The sequence below is a fragment of the Triplophysa dalaica genome, chromosome 4 (assembly GCF_015846415.1).
Source record: "Triplophysa dalaica isolate WHDGS20190420 chromosome 4, ASM1584641v1, whole genome shotgun sequence".
NCBI classification, from domain to species: Eukaryota; Metazoa; Chordata; class Actinopteri; order Cypriniformes; family Nemacheilidae; genus Triplophysa; species Triplophysa dalaica.
Genome location: NC_079545.1, coordinates 25,952,657 through 25,971,776, shown reverse-complemented (window position 1 = coordinate 25,971,776; position 19,120 = coordinate 25,952,657).

Sequence of the window (19,120 nt, the reverse complement as noted above, 5' to 3'; positions counted from 1 at the left end):
AATTCCTATTTGTAATAATAAATAAATTAAGCAGAATATTATATTTGATGTGATGTTAACGTGTAACTTTAAATCCTAAAGCTGATTTCAGCAAGCCTCCCCCCGGCCAGGCAAACAGTGCAAAACATTATGCAAACGGTGGCGAGGAACATAACGTTGAAGAAACAGGTCGACTCACAGCTGTTAAAGTTTTAGTTTAAAACAACCAAACATAATGCATTAAGAACTGACAAAAAATGAAGGAAAAAACAAACAACTTAATGTTTACTAATGCGTACAGTATAGGTTGTTGTTAAAAATTCATAGGTGAAAGAGCATACTGGTCACATGACAATAACAATTGACTGATGCAATTTGTTTGATTTGTATTAATACGCTCCCTCACATACCGTACAGAACAAACTGTTTTTATGATTGATAGGTAGGAACTTTTTTACAATCTTTTCATAGTGTCAGAGAATGCGGTTTGGAAGCAGAATAGGTCACAGAACTATAATCAAATAGGAAAAACATTATGCAAATGGTGGCGAGGAACCCAAAACTCCAATGGAAAAAAAAACCTGAGTTGAGAATGTTGAGTATTGTGTGGAAAGGTGAGTATGAGTTCAATGCTTCCTTGTCTCTTGTAAGTCACTTTGGATAAAAGCGTCTGCTAAATGTCAAATGAGTTTCATATTTTAGTTTCACATATAAGTACTGTATTTCATTTACAGTAATAGAATAGATTTCCTATTACAGAATCAGGATGTTATGATTTGGGTTTAGCATTTGTCTGTATTGTATTAATACGCTCCCTCACATACCGTACAGAACACACTGTTTTAATGAAGGTAGGAACTTTTTTACAATCTGTACATACTGTCAGAGTTTCTTGTTTGGAAGCATAGGTCACAGAACTATAATTAAACAGGAAAAACATGTTTGTTTAGCGTCGTCAAAAGAAGTGTTTTATTATTTCATTAAACAACAAGCTTGTTGATAAAAGATGCCACATGGTTTATTTTTGGCATGGAAAACATAATCTCCTGTAACAGACACCGTTTTTAGCAAGGGTAAAAGAGAAGCTAATCTTTACAAATCATGATTCTTGAGACAATTGTTTTTCACCACTATTGTCACCATAATAAAAAACAGTCAGAAGTGGCGAGTAAGCGGCAGTGCAGCAATCATTTCGGTGCTGAGACTATTTTTGCTGCCCAGCTCACGGTCAATTAAAGCCAAAGTTCATTCTTTAGTCAAAAAACAGATGGATTGATGGGAAAAAGTAACATTGTGGAGGTGGTGTCTAATTACTTCCAAAAAATACTTCTGTAACGAGTTTTTGGCCCAAACAGGCAGGGAACACAATCTTCTTAACATTTAAATGTAATATTAGACCAAATTTACAGTATGCATTGAAGTGTAGATGCGGATGCAGATATATCTTTTCAAAAGTTCAACTGCGTTTATTTTGTTTATTATGTTTTTGGTGATTTCCAGTAAAAAAAATTCACGTGATTTCCAGTAATAGAACATAAGGACCACTGACACTCCCTGGTTTTTGAGCTGCATTGTGGGAAAATTTAGGAGAAAATGTTTCTGAAAGGATTTGCAATGAGACCCTTAAAACTCTCTGATCAGCACTGAACTACTGAACAAGGGAGGTGATTGAGACACACCCCATCATAGCTCAGAAAGTTATTTTCCTTTAGTTGTGTAAGTAAGGATTTATACAAGATTATAATGTATCCTCTGTCTCTCACTCAATGTTCATTCACTTAATATTGGGAGAATACATGCTCTAACAAGAAACATTTGATTCTTGCTTTTTGTTTCACTTTTACTTGTTACCTTCACTTAAGTATATTTTTGGCAAGATACTTTGACTTTTATTTGAGGAAAACTTTCTCTCAGTGTCTGTACTTTCACATAAGTATAATTTTTGAATATTTTTCCTGTTTATAATACAAGTATATCTTAAATGTTATGGTTATATTGCACATGAATGAGAGGAAAATGGTTGTGTACTGTCTGAACCCCACTGTCATCATAACCTTCCGAAAAAAACAGATAAAACTACGTAAACATCATGTTATATGCTTATATTGCGTATGTGTGAGAGAAAAGCGATCTCATCACAAGTCGATCACTCTCTCCTATGGTGAGGAAAGCCTACAGTGACTTGAATCTTGTCCTTCAAAGCACAATGGCTTTATACTTGTAACTTGTACTATGTGGATATAGGACAAAACAGGCAGATAAAACAAATCAAAGTTATACTATTGTCATAAAATAAGCTGTTTGATGAAGTTTTGGGAGATATTTTGCTCACTGATATATTTAAAATAATGATATGCAAAATTGCATGTTGTACATGTTACATACGCTGCTGGTGTGAAAGGACAATGGACATGTACTGCCAATGCTCTGGCTATGTGCTGCTCCCGCTCCGCCCATGTGCCTCTTACTCATGTGGTGTGTAACGGGTGTTACCAGATTTGACAGTAACAGCCCGAAAAAGGCTCCTCTGACGTCCCAAATGGCACAGTTCTGACAGCAAACTTTACATCAAACAAAAGATGCACTTAAAAATATAGTTTCAGTATTCCATTTATTTCTAACACAAGCTGCGGTTTATTTACTACATCTCTAACTATTGTACAATCAATCATACAACAACTTTTCCCCGTTTCAAATAGACTACATACAGCAGTAAACACTGCTACATTCAGTCTTTCTGCAACTCCGTCGGCATTATGCGGCTTTCACACAGGAACCAGAATGAGCAGGGCTGGCCGCTGGGTTCAGCTCTTCGATTTGACCGAAGGGGGGGAATTTTCAAAACAGAGAAAGTTCGAGACATTTTCGATAACAGCAGAGCTTTATTTTCATTTTTTTAGGCTTGAGTGGGAAAGAATTGCACGGTGCCGCTGCTCGTGTCCATTTCACATGCATATTGCCTACCTACAACCATCTACCTAAAACACACTTGACATGCCAACTTGAATTGACTAACTAACTGCATGTCTCCTTTTTTCGATCTCCCTATATGATCGCAAACGTTTTATACAGACAGTTGTAAAATGCTTTTTATGTTTTTCCAGACAGATCTGACAGATTGTGTGCTGGATTGTGCAATTACATGTGAGTGGTAAAATGTAGTTACCTTTAAGAATATCTTTTACATGTAAAAAATCTGGATTTCTAACAAATGTACAAATAAACAAAAAATGGCTATACAATAGCCAGGACAAAATTGTTGGCAGGACAATAGCCAACTTATGCAGACAAAAGTTCTTCATTTAAAAGATAGGATGTTACCTCTTGTTTTAGCCTAGTTTTATCTTATTTAGACAAATGTTTGGGTCTTTTCATCTTCTTTTCTTGATTGCTCTACAAGTTCTGGCAAACATACCATATCAGTAGTATTTTAATTTACCTTCACCTTATGTCTTTCCGTGGTGTAGACGAATGGGAAGTCCATGTGCACTACACAATGTAAATCTTACGTGTTACTTAAGGTAAGGATGGGTTTAGTCACATAGAGACACTATTAACATTGCAACAATATCTCTATAAACCAGTGCTTCAGTAAATGAATCAGTTGATAAATAGCTATACTTGCTTGAAGGATGGATACACTTTTGTGTTACCATGTTGTCCCATTAAATAGATATTTTTTAAGAAAAGAGTTTGTGATGTAATCCTTATACTATTCCCCTTAAATACACAACAGGCACGCAACGTAGATCTCCCGCTATATATCAACAGTGTTGCACAAAACCTTCGACCTGTTTTACTACACGAGTTTGTATCCTCACCATGTGAATGTCAAGAACATTTTTACATATCTTAAGTTGTTCTCCTTTTGTATGGTTTCAACACTTGCGTTTAGCCAGTACAAAGTTGTCAGGCATTTACAGAAGTTTGTTTGGATTTCTTTGGAATATTTACAAATGATTTGTGTTTTTTTTTAAGAGTAATTTGATGTGATGTGTTTGTGATGTTTGTTAGCTTCATTACATGTTTTACTAAACCTAACAAATAATTCTGATGGTCTGCATTTCAACTGCTAACCAGTAATAGGACAGCTTTTTTATTTTCTGACATAATCTACAGTAAGTGGTAAAATAGACATGGTAAGGCTACGGATTTGTATTTATTTTATTTTGTAAAGTACCTCATTTTAAATTTAGGCATTTGGCAGACGCTTTTATCCAAAGCGATTTTTTTTTATTTTAACCTTTTCAATGCTGGTAAGATCAGCTGTTCTAATATTTGGCACATAATGTGCATGCAGTCCGTATGAGCTAAATATAACATTGCTATGCTGTAGTTCAGTTGTATTTGACTAAATAAAGCATCTTGATTCTTAGAAATGAGGAAAGGGAAGTTGTTTAACGTGTCAATCAAGAAACCTGTTTCCTTGAAATGTGCATACAAACTTCTTAATGTTATTTGAATACAAGATTTACATCGGGACAACCTGCTACCTGCTAGATTTGGATTGGTAAACTGTGAATAAATTCTTGAAACAGATCTCAATAGATCATAATACTGCTGTTTCATTAACCGAGCAAAAACTAATTTTGATTTTAACACACCATATTTGACCCCACCTATCCAAAATCATACAAATTTAGTCCAATCTCATCCATATAAAAAAACGTCTAATAATAATGTTAAGTGTACCTTTGAACAATCACCTACATATTGCACAGTGACACTGATTTGTGAAGTGTCAATGAGTAGCTGACAAGCACTGTTGCAAAGATTTTACAGCTATATGTTTGTTGTTTTGCTCTTTGGTGGCATTGTAAGTTCTGGTTGTGTGTCTGTTCTTTCATCTGTTAATTTATTTTCTGATGTCCCAATCTTTAAAATATTCAATGTTGTTTAGGAACAATATTTAGAAATGTTACTATACTTACATACCACATATGCTACACTTACTTTTAAGTAGGACGTCTAAGTTGTTAGTCAATTTAAAACATTCGTTATTCTTTTGGTAGTCTTTTGCAGTTGTCACAATAGCTCTTGTCTTCAGTTTTATAATTTGGCACTATTTTCACAAACATTACATTATTTCAATTTTTATTAATTTCGGATGAAAATTACCCCGTTACAAAACGGATGAAAATGCTTTAAATTCTTGTCTAAATCTCGTTTATGAGGAATTCTTGATTCATACTCTACAAAATTTTTATCTCTGTTTTGCATTTCTGTTTATACTTTCTCTGCCATCAAAGATTCTCAGTAGTAGTCAAATAATGGAGCGCATCTACGTGTGGGCATTGCAGGGGAGTTTTTATTTATATAGCACATTGCATAAGTGCGTACCATAGAAATGATGCTCAAAGAGTTAATGAAGGAGTTCTTTAGAAAGTAAAGGAGTTCAAATCACAAGGGGTTAAGATTGTATAATACAAAGAAAATTACATTTATTTTGAAATACATACTAAAAAGAACAATTGAAAGGAAAAGGCAGATTATTTCAAAAACCATTTGTCTGATTTGCATAAAATTATGTTATTTTGTTACAAGTATGGACAGTCAATGCAATGCAATTGAAGTCGCTTTGGATAAAAGTGTCCGCCAAATGCATAGATGTGAAACGTGTCACATCAAAAAAAGTGATCAAAAGCATTTTTTTTATTGGCCAAAATAGATATCATAGATAAAATGTATATATTTTGTTAATCAAAATGGACTGGAGGATGTCTCTTGTCAACCATTTGGCATATTGATACAAAACATATACAGTGGCAAGAAAAAGTTTTGGAATTTCATTTATATTCTGTATAAATGTGTCCTAAAATGTGATCTGATCTTCATCTAAGTCAAGGGAATTGACAAACAATGGGTCTAAAAATAATAATAAAAATTCTGATCTTTCATGTCTTTATTTAACACACTCATTCAACATTCAAAATGGAAGTGGAAAAAGTAAGTGAACCCTTAGAATTAATAACCCCCCCGGCAGCAATAACCTCAACCACGCGCTTCCTGTAGCTGTGGATCAGACCTGCACATCTTTGAGGAATTTTAACCCTTTTTTTCTGGCAGAACTGCTTTAGCTCTGTCATGTTCTTTGGACGTCTCATGTGTATGGCCCTCTTCAAGTCAATCCATAGCATCTGTGTTGGGTTGAGGTCTGGGCTCGGACTTGTCCTCTCCAAAAGGAGGATTTTGGTTTTCTGAAGACATTCTGTTGGGGACTTACTCCTGTGTTTTGGGTCGTTGTCCTGTTGCATCACCCACCTTCGACACAGTTTCAGCTGACGTACGGACATTCTCACAATATCCTGAAGAATTGTCTGATATACTTGGGAATTCATCTTCCCCTCAATGATTCCAAGCTGGCCAGGCCCTGATGCAGCAAAGCATGCCCAAATCATGGTGTTTACTCCACCATGCTTTACAGTTGTGATGATGTTTTAATGATCATATGCAGTGCCCTTTCTATGCCAGATGTAGTGCTGTGTGTTTTTCTTCAGAAGTTCAGCAATTTTCTTTTAAGTAAGCAGTGGCTCCCTTCATCAGAGATGTTAGCAAGTTCCAATGACGCTTTCAAATCTTTGGCTGTCATTTGGGGTTGTTTCCTTACCTCATTGATGAGTCTTTGTTGTGCTCTTGGTGTCATTTTGACTGGGCGCCCACTTCTTGGTAGAGTAGCAACAGTCCTAACGTGTCTCCGTTTGTAGATTGTTTGTCTAACTGTAGAACTGTAGACTGGTGAATTTCTAAAGTCTTTGAAATAACTTTGTAACCCTTGCCAGCTTTATGTAAATCAACAATACTTGATTGTAGATCGTCTGAAAGCTCTTTTTGTCGAGTCATGGCCCACATAAGTGTGTTCTTCTTGTGCAGAGCAAACTCCAAAAGTTTGAGGGTATTTTATCAGTTAAAGTAGCTGTAGTCCACACCTCCAAACTTATTATCTTAACAAGACTCCAGGTGTGCTTAAACCTGACTCCATTTACCTTTTTTGAGGTCCTTAACTCAAGGGTTCACATACTTTTTCCATGTTTTTTGGGGGGTTGTTCTCAATAAGGACATGTTATGTTTTTCCATACCCTTGACTTAGATGAAGATCAGATCACATTTTATGACAAATCTATTCAGAAAACAATGACATTCCAAAAGGTTCACTTTTTCTTGCCACTGTATATGTTTTGTATCAATATGCCAAAGTATTGGCAAGAGACGGCCTCAAATCCATTTTGATGAACAAAATATATCAATATTATCTATTAAACCATATCCATTGTGCGCACTTATGAAATGTGCTATATAAATAAACACTCCCTTGCAATGCCCAAACGTAGATGCGCTCCATTATTTGACTACTACTGAGAATCTTTGATGGCAGAGAAAGTATAGACGGAAATGCAAAACAGCGATAAACATTTAGTATGAATCAAGAATTCCTCATAAACGAGATATAATCAATAATTAATTTTTTTTCATCTGTTGTGAAATTAATAAAAATTGAAATAATGTAATGTTTGAGAAAATAGTGCCAAATTATAAAACTGAAGACAAGAGCTATTGTAAGAACTGCAAATGACTACCAAAAGAATAACAAATGTTTTAAATTGACTAACTACTTAGACGTCCTACTTAAAAGTAAGTGTAGCATATGTGGTATGTAAGTATAGTAACATTTCTAAATATTGTTCCTAAACAACATTGAATATTTTTAAGATTGGGACATCAAGAAATAAATTAACAGATGAAAGAACAGACACACAACCAGAACTTACAATGCCACCAAAGAGCAAAACAACAAACATATAACTGTAAAATCTTTGCAACAGTGCTTGTCAGCAACTCATTGACACTTCACAAATCAGGGTCACTGTCTAATATGTAGGTGATTGTTCAAAGGTACACTTAACATTATTATTAAACGTTTTTTATATGGATGAGATTGGACTAAATTTGTATGATTTTGGATAGGTGGGGTCAGATATGGTCTCTAAAAATAAAAATTAGTTTTTGCTCGGTTAATGAAACAGCATTATTATGATCTAATGAGATCAGGAATTTATTCACAGTTTACCAATCCAAATTTGAACGGTAGCAGGTTGTCCCGATGTAAATCTTGTATCCAAATAACATTAAGAAGTTTGTATGCACATTTCAAGGAAACAGGTTTCTTGATTGACACGTTAAACAACTTCCCTTTCCTCATTTCTAAGAAGAATCAAGTTGCTTTATTTAGTCAAATACAACTGAACTACAGCATAGCAATGATATATTTAGCTCATACGGACTGCATGCACATTTTTTGTCAAATAAACAATGCAATAGCTTAAATACAAGATGTGTAGTAAAATAAACATTAAGACATTAAGGTGACGAAGGCTTATGGTATAAATACGTGTTTTTTATTAAATCAAAGCAAACATACATCAACCCTAAAACACAGCTCGAACAATGAGAAAACTTGGTACAGCTGATCTTACCAGCATTGAAAAGGTTCAAATGAGATACTTTATATAATAATATAAAAACATATCCTTAGCCTTATCATGTCTATGTTATCACTTTCTGTAGATTATGTCGGACAATGAAAGTTGTCCTACATTTACTGGTTATTACATCACAAACTCTTTTCTGAAAAAATATCTATTTAATGGGACAACATGGTAACACAAAAGTGTATTCATCCTTCAAGCAAGTATAGCTATTTATCAACTGATTCATTTACTGAAGCACTGGTTTATAGAGATATTGTTGCAATGTTAATAGTGTCTCTATGTGACTAAACCCATCCTTACCTTAAGTAACACGTAAGATTTGCATTGTGTAGTGCACATGGACTTCCCATTCGTCTACACCACGGAAAGACATAAGGTGAAGGTAAATTAAAATACTACTGATATGTATGTTTGCCAGAACTTGTAGAGCAATCAAGAAAAGAAGATGAAAAGTTGATTAACTTATTGAATGAATTCTGAAAGGAGTGCTAAACAATTGTATTTTAACTCTGGGTTAGAACTATAGGGGATATCACCATCCTTCTTGTAGATCTTGAGATATCATCTGAAACTTAAAATTTATAAAATACAACTATGACAATTAAAGGTAAAGATAATGACTAGTTTTTGTTTTTGTTATTCCTGGTTTAAAAGGTTTTTTAAATAATTGTATCCCCAAACACAGAGGATGCCTACCCGACGAACCCAGTGAAACCTCAGACTTCCTTTCCTATATTCATATTCTTGACTGCTCCTCCTGTCATGCATAAGGCGTGGGAAATGTCCTATTGGGCAATTCAACCTTGCTGAAATAGTGGGAATATAACACCTTGTTCTTTTAAGATAATCCTGTTGTTTTGCCTTTCCTATAGTACAATGTTAAATTGATGGATTTTCTTAGGTTTTACTTTTTTTAAATACTTTTTTGTAATGAGCGGTAACACTTGTTTATTTATCGTTTTAATTTCCATTAAAAGTCCAGAAAATTTCATAGGACAGGTAAAATTCCCATGACTCATAGGGGTTTGTTCTTTTAAAGTCTTAAATATAAAACCCAACATATTAATGAAATGTGTCACATATTCTCTTTGTCTTACATTGGGTTGCTGTTACAATGTATATGAATAGATCTATTCTTGTGAATGTTGTCATGGAGCAAGAATGTGACACTGCAGTTTATATTTCCATCCTGATTTTTGTCTCATCTTGTTTAGCGCTTCACTGAAAGAGAAACAGAATAATCAAATGAGTGGAATAATAATGTGGATGTGTTGTTCCTGAGCGATTTGTCATTTGATCTGTTTACTACTCAATTCTAAAACCTGCACAGCCAATGCTAAAACACAAAATTGTAAACTGTAAACTGTTGTTCTGAAACAATTTGGGACCGATAATTTAACTTCCTATAATCAGTTTGAATAATGAATAGTATATCCAAGACATGCAAAAAAGTGTCCATGCTCTGTGAGCAGAGGATAAGTAGGTACCTTATCTAATTTTAACGCATTTGGCAGAGATTGTTTAATTTTCTGCTCAAAACAATAGGCCAACTACACCCACGGAATGACAAAGAAATAGCTGTAACCGATCCTTGTTTTAAGATTCATTATATGAATCCAACTTCCAAAGACAACAATTTCCTTGAGTTATTCCTTGTTACTTACTTTAGTGAAAGAACCGATACTACTGGTCAAATAATTCTATTAAAAGTTGTAAAGACAGATTCTAACTCAAGTAAAGTACGTGCTTTTAAAAGTAGTAAAAGTTAATTTCCTTTATGTCAGTGGTGCATCATTTTATTGTCGTATACCTTATGTCTCTGTGGCAACCAACTGCATTCACTGAGTAGCTCACGGTATCAGTGGTATTTAAGGACTAGTTCACATCAAAATTTGCCCAATTGACTTTCCATAGTAATTTTTATTCCTACTATATGGAAAGTCAATAGTGGCTATATTTGATTCGTTTGGTTACTGTGGTTTTACTAAAAATGGCTTAATAGGAGTATGGTTACATACAGACAATGGTTAATTTGTGGATACTGTGGTTCCCTTTCTGTCAGTCTCTCGACGTTGTTTGAACCGACAGATGGGGTTTGACTTGAGAACCTATCTTCTTCTGACTAGATTTAAAAAAAGGCCAATGAAATTGTCTGATGAAATTTGCATGCCGGACTCTGCCCCGGCTATCCGGGTATAAAACGGAGGCGGCGTGCTGCATTTATTCACCTTGTGTTCTTCGGAGCCTTCGATCTGATGATCTTTAAAGTGATACACGCTTATCTTCTACACTGTAAATAAATGCTGTTAAAATACGGAGAATTTTGAACAGTAATTTCCTGTTTTTCATAAATACAGAAGAATACTGTAAATGACTACCGTTCAGTTTTACGGAATACTACAGTATTTTTTGCTCTGTCAGTGACGCGGTTGCACGAGCTGGCTGAACCACGTTACTTCTCTGAGGAAAGTCACGACAGATCAACGTCACGTTAACAGGAATACAAGGACGCGCTGATTCTCGTTTGTGAACGACATGAAAGACAAGGGCCGCATTCAGCCCCGACAAAATGTTGCAAAACGTTTTTTAAACGGAGACGGTGGTGCGGTTGAACACCCTGATGTATTGATGCATGAGTTGAACTATGGCAGCTGAGATGGCCATTCTTTGTGTTCTTTTTGAATAATTTTCGTAGCCTGATGAAATTGGTGTGAATGCGTGTTGAATACAGCAAAATAAATCTCTTCTAATATATTCAATTGTTTCTTATACCGAGCTGGAGCAGACACATTTGAACGAAATTGTGCGAGCTGTCTTTTTAATACCGCGTGGTATATATACATGCTGATGCTGATTGGGCTGACATTCTTGAGACACCCACGCACCAAACAAACGAAAACAAACTCAAACCCTGTTTTACACCATTCCAACTGTTTCCAGGAAAACATGTCGTTCAACCGGGAAACCGTAGCAAAACGTTGCGCACCACTTTAAGCTTGAATATGCCCCTGGTACTTCTCACTCGTCAACAGAAGATGAGGTCTCTTGTTCAACAATAAAATAATAACATAATCCAAGCTGATGGTTAAATGTAACAAAGATGTTTTGATAACAAAATGATAACAAAAGAAAATTGTATTGCATGGTCCATGTCAAGCCCTGTTTACAGTTATCTACAACGACAGTTTATTATTGTTAAAACCATTACAGTAATTTGCCATAGAAATATAAGATGCACAGTATAATACTGTCAGGATTTTGGATTCCATTACACTGTTGTTTCCCTGTTCCTACTGTTATTTAATTGAACTATTTATTACTATAAAATGTTTATTACTGTTGAACGTATTATGAAATAAATTAAAACCCAATTCAAACTGCTTGTAAATAAAAGGCTTGAACAAAGATGACAGTGAAAAAATTGTTTTTATTCAAACTAACAACAAATGAAAATGATTCATTAAATGCCAAAAGTACAGTATATCTGTTTAAATAAATATCAACACAAAGAAACTATATTGATATATATTTTATATCATTTTATTTTTGGGTCTTATTTTATTATATATCTTTCACAAAGTATGTTATAGTCACACCCTGTCACAGAACACAATGTTGTGACTTCACCTAAATAAATCCCCACTCAAAGTCCATGAGGTTTTTGATCAGTGTGGCCAAGTGAGGATTTACAGTTGCAGCTTCTTTTGTGCAAGCTTCCCTGTCTTCTTAGAGACTTTCACCAGGCTGGCTTTTGATCCCCTCTCAGGGTTCACACCAATGAAGTGTCTTCACAATAAGGTTGATTAAAAATTATTTACACAAACAAAATCATTGCAATTCAAATGAACATTATGACAGTATCGTCTTCACTACAGCGTTGAAGACCTGAGTAACTTGGAGTAATGTACACAGCATTTTATTTCGTTGTCAGCAGTGGTAATAAGACAGGTTACTGTAACTATAAAGTCAATATAATTTAACACAGTTCAAGATTCCATGAACTGATCTGATAAGAGGGACTCCTAGCAGAGGATTTACCTTTGAATGAACTCCAATGTCCTGGCAGCTTTATCTTGATATTCCAAGTTGAATACATATTAGGGGGCAAAACCTGCAGCAAGGCCTGTGATGAAGCTTTGCTTGATGCCTTCACTGATGATGTTGTTCTTCATGCTGACCATCAAACCTCCAAGTGTGATGTCATCACTAGCAACAGATACAGACAACAATTATAGTTAATGTCCCAAAATATGAGCAAGTGCCATTTCCATAAATTTCAAGGCAACTTGCTAAAATGGACAAAATTAAGGCGCTGTAACATTTCCATACTACACATACTAGACAGAGATATTGTTCTTCTGTTCTATAATCCATGTCTTGATTTTGTGACACTTACCCAGCAGGATCAGTCATGGACTAGCAGGGAGGGTCAGTGTGCGCTCAACATCCGCTGCAGTTGCTGATATCTAAACAACATGAAAAACAGTATATAAAAATTAAAATTTTGTGTACTGTCATAGTAAGCATAAAATAAACTGGAAACTGGAACAATACTGAAAGCTACATCGGCATGGAGTATCAGTCCTTCTTTTCTTTCATTAAAGTAAGCCATCAGGTGCTGGAGGAGAGTCAACTCCCCATCCTCACCCTGGGAGATGCCAGACTGCGTGTCTATGTTCATTAGTTTGGTCATCAGATACTTCAGTATTTTTGGTCCTCATTCCTGACTAGAGAGTTGTAAGGCACACAAAACACTAATGCTGGTTAGTGACTCAAAGTGGCAAAAGATACCCTTCTGGGTCAAAAGGTAAGGCCACTGGATTCTCAGATCTTCAATAGTAGGTGCCAGAGTCTGATTGAGTGTCCTATGTTGAAGACAGAATGTTTCTTTCATAAGGCTTATCACTTCAGCCTTCTCACAACCGTGAATACCTTCTTGTCTGTAAATTGTCTCCAGCTGTTGCCACTTCTGCTCTAGTGTATCACTTGTTTCTTGTGATGGTAGTTCAAGGTTAAACTGTGTGCATCCATATGAATCACTTGGCCTTTGAAGTTGTCCAGAGTGTCTTGATGTTCTGTGTCTTTTCAGTATCCCTCCACCGTTTATGTTCTCTATTCTTGTTTTTTCTTGGGTCAGGGGTGAAGTAAATCCACCAGCAATTATGACACCTTGTGGTGACATATCTGCAAAACTGCAAGGGTATTGTTTCACAATATTACAGCAGATGATAAGACATTCATTGCGTGTGGGGTTAACATCATGCTTTCTTATTTCATCCAACCAGGATACGTATCATCTGCAATGCAGTAGCAATGGCTGACTGCACTTCCTCGGGCATATTTGTCCAGGGAATCTTAAAGGTTTCATGCCATTTACTGGATAAGTGGGCTGATTGGCTGAAAGAAGGTGATGATGCTCTTGAAGGGCTTGACAGTGAGGAAGATGAAGAAGATGAAAAAGGCAGGGAACTGGAGAGGGAAGACAGACCTGTAGTTGAGTCATCTGGCAAGATTGTTAGATCAAGCGTGAGTTTTGTAATTTCTGGAACACATAAAAATAAAATTAAAAGAAAACTATGTACAACAGTATTTAAAGATAATAATAAACATTTGGTAAACAATTCAATTTCCTTGTTTATATAGTGTAGTGATTAGTTAGTTGATTTTGAATATCCTCAGACAGCCTTGGCACTGTCTTGGGGATGATGTCCTTTATTTCATCACTGACGGATGACATGAAACTAAAATGTGGGGACCGAATGATAAAGAGTTAGCAGAGGCATGCCACAAACTTAATATTTAGGCAGTGGATAATAATCAAGGAGCTCTGCTTGATTGACACAGTAGTAGGCCTCATGAATTGACATAGTGAGATAAGCATTAATGAAAGGCTGACGAACAGCCTGATAAACCTCAGTGATAAATTGCACTTCTGAATGTTTGTTAATGATGGCCATTTTGATTTGACCTATTACAAGGCCATCATCATTATGATCCATCACAACAAACATGTTGCTCTAATATGTTGTCCCTTTTTACGGTCATATCATGACTTATGATGGTACCTACAGGATCAAAGTTAAGATGAGCAACTGACTGAATGATCTTATCATTATAGTGTCCTAGGATAAATTCAGTTCCCTTCTCTACCACAATACATGGTGGGAATAGGGTGGCAGCTCATAGAAAAGACTGCAACAGTTGATGTCTTTCAGCAAGGGTTCAGCACAGAGGTTTTTAAAGTTATGGAGCTTTCTTGCACATTGCTTGAAGTAACCATGCTTACTTTCAAACCTTAGGGTCCACAGACGGATGAGAGGCCCAAAGTGAATAATGAGTTCTGGATAACGATTTAGGTAATGGTGCTTAGGCTTAAGCATATGATCCCCAAAAATTTGCTTTCTTATTTGCAAATATTCATCAATAAGGACTCTTAAATATGCTACCTGACCTTAACTGCAAGATGAGCTGCCATACCTCACTATCTTTAGTTTTTTTTATTTTATCACAAATTAATAATGGGAACAATCCAGGAAACACCAATTCTAAACTGCGTGCCTCGAAAGTTTACCAGTCCCTGGGTTGACCTCACAAGGTTTGTTGTTGGTATCATTACCCAGATATTTTAACAGGTCCATGCGTCTATTCAATTCAACAGAAGAGAGTCTTTCTTTTGAAACAAGGGGGTTAAGGTATAATGCCAAATCAGTTGAGACAAGGTCTTCAAAAAGATCATGTCCAATACAAGGAGGTAGTCCTGGATGGCATACATGAAAATATGTGAGCTCATTGAAAATAGAGTCAAATTTAATGCCACCACAGTCGGTTGATTCCGCTTTACGACTCAGAGCCTCAACATTTTTCTTATATGAATGTGGTGTGCAGTCAGGTCCCTTTGCTAATGGATGGGCCAGAAATGTCTAACGGTCAATATCACAGTATCTGCAAAAATGTATGCTCTTGCTAAAGTTTTCATTAACGCCCCCAATGTTGTGTGAACCCAAATTGTCACCTACTATGCCACAAAGAGTTCCCTTCCAGACCTGTCCATCTTGTAAAGTTAGTCCATTTAGCTCAAGACCTTTTAAATATTTTAAAAGAGAGCCAAACACTAGATCCTGTCCAAAATGCTTGTAGTCTTGTTCTTGACAAATCAGCACAAGCTGCATTTGATCAATTCTCCATCTGTTCTCTTGCAGAATATACAGCCAAAATCTTGTGCTGTTTCCTCCCTGACCCTAAGAGGACTACTACTTTAAATGAATCCTGGTAAAGGATTATGCCAATTGAAGAGGTTGTGTGCTTAAGCAGCAAGTTATTTTTTTCATATTTGTGACATCCCACAAATCTTGAAACACATCATCAGGCTGGACCCTAGTTCCTAATTCTTGAAGTTGCTCCTTTACTGACTCTACTGTACTGACAAGAGAGACTCAATTGTGTTTTTTACCCGGACATACGAAACAAAACATTCCTTGCCTGACTCATTCATCCCTAAACAGATGGACACTGGCACAGGTGTGATTGATTTATGTCATGTATTTCCTGACAGTGTTCAATAATTGTTTGAATTGTAGAGGATGTAGAATCAATTTTGCTTGTAGTCTAAGATAAATCAATGCCAAATGTCTAAGAAACTGTCCTTCATCTGCCATTTCTGGGTAAACCTCCATGTTTTCATTACTGCTCTGACTTGGATTGCCAAGTAACATATCACTTTCATCATTACAATCACTAGTGCTTGCTACATTTCAAGGTGGAAAACTTCAAAAAAGTTCTTGTGCATTCAGGGAAACCACATTTAAAAGATGCATTAGGCAAAAAATTGTGAGTTTGCATGTGCCTGACATGCAAATGTGTGTCTGCAGGTCTTAGCACATATGTTGCAAAAAGCATTTTCAAACTAATACACAGATCTCAATAATCAATATGTGATAAGTAAATCATAGACAATCTGTAATCTTCTTTTGTAAAAGAAATGTATATGTAACTTAAAACTGAGGCGACAGCTGAACACCATTGACTGTTAGCATACGCTCAGTGCACGTTTTAAAACACAATTTGCACTTACTATACCTTGATTAACAGGCGAGGTGGAAAGCCTGTTTGTTTGTGATGGGAATTTTGATTCATTTGAGTAATTTGTTCTTTTTCAGAGAACAAATGTGACCATTTCTATAATACATTTGCAGGTGGCGAAAAAAGAGTTGTGTTATGTCAACGAGCATGTTAATGTACGTATAAACTGATTACAGGCTGTATTAAAAGGTGTGTCTCTGATCTACTCATTAAATAAATAAAATACAGTTAGTCTAAATAAGTGGTTCAGATGACCAACGTACAAGGTTTTTCTGAATAATTAAAAAGTAAATTTTTGGTCATTTAAACATCATCAATCTGGGATTATGTTAAACGTGAAGTGTATGTATTTCAAATGAACAAGTGTGCACAGTAACCAATCTGTAACTGGGCTTTGCAACTTTCTGCTGATTGCTGAATGAGACTCACATGGTAAATGACCGAACTACAGTGTACACTCTCGTTCATTTTGTTCATGAACGACATGTACCAGTTCTTTCAATTCGTTCAAGAACGAGATCTCTCTCGTTCAGAATCAACAGCCTCTTGGTCAGTGTGGGCGTATTCGTTCAATGGAAGATCTAACCAATTACATGTCACTTCACAGCCGGAACTGGAATGCTTTGCGTGTCGTGACGTGAATGAGAGCTTACACCTACTTTTTTGTTTTACAGTTTTTAGAGAAGTGCATGACATGAATTAAATGTAATGAAGTGATTTTTATTTAGTAAATAATACAAATATTGCAGTACAATAACTGTAAACAGGACTTGACATTTTCCATGCAATACAATATTCTTTTGTTGTCATTTTGTTATCAAAATATCTTTGTTACATTTAACCATCAGCTTGCATTATGTTATTATTTTATTGTTGAATAAGAGACCTCATCTTCCTTTCACGAGCGAGAAGTTTTGCTAGGTTTACAAAAAAATTCCATTTTCTCTGTCATGTAGCTCAAGGTGTATGTGATGTTTATTTACCGTTTAGCCATTATTCCGATCATTTTCATGACTTTTTGATCTTTGACTGATCATAGCAAGTTCAAGTTCCATTTTATTTGTATAGCGCTTTTACAACAGCCACTTGACTGACCAAATTGCATGACAGAAGAACACCAAGCAAAGCACACATTGGAAAATGTATATTTAAAATTAAATTCAAGGCACAATAAAATTTTAAAGATACCCATCCCAGTACTAAAAAGGCTAATGAAAACAAATAGATTTTTAGCAGAGACTTAAAAACAGACACAGATGTGGCCATTCTAATCTCTAAGGAGAGAGTTCCAGAGACGGGGGCCAACAAACAGCAAACGCTCCTCACTCCATTAGCAAGTGTTGCCAGATTTGCGTAAATATATAATAATGGCTTATTATATGGCCATTCAAAGCTAACCGGAAAACAGAGAGCTTAGAAAAATGGTAATACTTGGCAACATTGAAAGGTCCTGGCAGAATGCAAGCCAGATAAATTGCGCACACAGGAAACCTGCTACATAGAAACGACTTTCTTCCTTTGTACCTTTTTATAAACGTAGTGGAGTTAAAAGTATGATATTTGTCTCTCAAATTTTGTGAAGTTAAATTCATAACTCAACTCAACTTTATTTATATATATGTACATTAGACACATTGAATACAAGAAAAACAACAAACGGCATATACCTGTAAAACAAGAAAAAGGTGAAAACAACAAAAGACAGACATACAAATGCTCCACACACACAATATGCATACATACTTACACAAATTGACATAGACGCACACACTCACACACACACATAGTGAAAGCACACATAGGAGAGAGAACCACAGGTCAAATATTAAACAGACTATAAATTCTTATATGCAATATTAATTATGTCTAAAGTATAAAGCAGCCCCCCCGGCCAGGCAAATAGTGCAAAACAATATGCAAGCGGTGGCGAGGAACCCAAAACTCCAATTGAGAAAAAAAACCTCAGGAGAACCCAGGCCCAACCAGGGGATTCCAGTTCCCCTCTGGCAAAAGCTGCTGCCTCTGCACAAGCTCAACAGTGCTAGCACAACAAGGCTAAATAAAAAATAAATAAATTTACGAATAAGGTAAATTATAGATTTAAGATTATCATTAACAATCTAATAGCATTTGAAGTGTTGAAAAAAAAGTACTCAGTACTTAAAAAAGTGTACTTAAGAGTACTCAGGTAAATGTACTTCGTTCCTGTCCACCTCTGGTACTATATATACACTAAGAATAGTAAGTTAACAAACCTTATAAGTAAAGTCCATTTCCGTTGACCTGGTGCCAAAAAGGTATTCATGTAGCTCAGTTGGCAGAGCATTAGCTTTAACATTCAGAGAACACATATTTGTCGTGACCCCGGAAACGGCGGTTCTTTGTCTGACACAGAGGTATGTGTCGTTTTGTGTCGAGCGCATGCGAGTGTTTGTTTTGATAGCACTCGGTGTCTACGTCATAACCCCGCCCCCATCAGGCTTTCCCCTCACCGGTTTCTCATCACACTTTCCACCTGTAGATCATCACCGGCCATTAGGTTAATCGCTTTCCCCAGTTGTCTCATCTGCTTCCCA